General features: G+C 42.2%; 1 long non-coding RNA gene across 1 annotated transcript; it reads right to left on the reverse strand.

Annotated features, from left to right (window-relative positions):
• Window positions 1-828: 828 nt before the first annotated feature.
• Window positions 829-1,566, reverse strand: LOC122776255. Its single transcript, XR_006361189.1, has 2 exons — window positions 1,505-1,566; window positions 829-1,438 (listed from the first exon to the last, which is right to left on the reverse strand). It is a non-coding gene; the product is annotated as an uncharacterized LOC122776255 (long non-coding RNA).
• Window positions 1,567-1,915: the final 349 nt, after the last annotated feature.

Raw genomic sequence — 1,915 nt, forward strand, 5'->3', positions numbered from 1 at the left:
TTGACTTGGAGGCCTGGTGTCGTAAAACACACAGAGGTTAGTGGTTCAAAAGTGTGCTCGCAGCATCATTAACCCCCATCTCTCTCTCTCTCTCTGTGCAGATGCATCCCTGAGCCTGTAATTATTCACAGTGTGTGTGTGTGTGTGTGTGTGTCAGCGTCACAGCCACTGAGTTTCTAGTGTGGTACATTACGCCCTCCAGGCTGCGTGCAGACCCCCTCACAGGCCCCCCCCCCTGGCCTTCACAATTGGGATGGAGCATTCGGCGTGGTTGCTATGGTGCATGCGAGTCACCATGGCAACCTGTTACGGCGTTCTCAGTGCGACGGGAGGGTGGAGGATAACACAACACCCACTCTTTTTGCCCCGTCGCTGTGATGCATATTCATATCCACATGCGAGTCATTAGGGACATGTTTTATTAGTCGACCCACCAATCTATCATTTATCTGTGCATCCATCTCCCTCCATCCATCCCTCCATCCTTCCTCTGGCTTGAATAAATAGTAATTACGGCGAGGCCAGTGGAAGGATGCAGCCTCCGCCTGCTCTCAGCCAGATTGTAATGGGTTCATAAGCGCTGCTGATTGAATTGATTGCCACAGTTGGAGTCTGGCTGAGATGTACAATGGCTCGGAACATACAGAGCGGAGAACATTAATCAGCTCACACTAACGGGGCAACAGGCTCCCGCTTTTTATTTCCAGGTAGGGCCACAAATGTATACAGTCGGAGTCATGTGCCGATAAAAGATGTCCGATTTCTTTTTTTTATTCCACATCTGTCGTGTCCACAATTCACACGCACAATAAAAACAATCACCGTGAACACTTTTACCAGGAAATTTGATTTATTGTCTTACACATACACACATTGTCATAAACAGGAAGGAAAAATGAGGCCACTTACCTTCATACATATACTGTGTATATATATATATATATGTGTATATATACAGTACATATATGTATATATACAGTATATATATGTACAATTAGACAGAGGTTGTACATTGTTTCAGATTGAATTTACAAACAAACAAAATCAGACAAAGAAGGAAAAAAACACTCTGAACTCTGAAAGTATTTACCTACATGACGGTGGATTAGTGGTACAGCGGGTTGTCTTTCAACTGGAAGATTGTGGGTTTTATTCCCGGTTCATGCCAACACCTAGTCTGTGATGGCTGAGATAAAAAATGTGCTGTGTGAATGAATGGGTGAATGGTAGTGGCAAAACTTCAATACTAAGAAGGGCTTTATAAATATAGATTATCACTGTATGAACATAGTATTTATATGTGCACTTGTTTTTTATATTCTTTATTGTGTCGTACAATATTGTGACATCCTGACACAACTCTATTCTAATTGTTGTTGACTAGATTGGAGAACAAGAAGAAAACCTGAGGAGAACATGAAGAAAACCTGAGGAGAACCTGAGGAAAACATGAAGAAAACCTGAGGAGAACATGAGTAAAACATGAAGAAAACCATGACAGAACATGAGTAAAAACCTGAGGAGAACCTGAGGAAAACATGAAGAAAACCTGAGGAGAACATGAGTAAAAAAGAGGAGAACAAGAAAACAGAACATGAAGAAAAACCTGATGAGGAGTAAAACCTGAGGAGAACCTGAGGGAGAAAACCTGAGGGAGAACAGAGGAGAACAGTAAAACATGAAGAAAACCTGATGAGAACATGAGTAAAACCTGAGGAGAACCTGAGAGGAAAACATGAAGAAAACCTGAGGAGAACATGAGTAAAAACCTGAGAGAACCTGGGAGAACCTGAGGAGAACCTGAGGAGAACAAGAAAACAGAACATGAAGAAAACAGGAGGAGAACAAGAAGAAAACATGAGGAGAACATGAGGAGAACAAGAAGAAAACAGGAGGAAAACATGAAGAAAACAGG

The sequence above is a fragment of the Solea senegalensis genome, linkage group LG10 (genome assembly GCF_019176455.1).
Source record: "Solea senegalensis isolate Sse05_10M linkage group LG10, IFAPA_SoseM_1, whole genome shotgun sequence".
Taxonomy (NCBI): domain Eukaryota; kingdom Metazoa; phylum Chordata; class Actinopteri; order Pleuronectiformes; family Soleidae; genus Solea; species Solea senegalensis.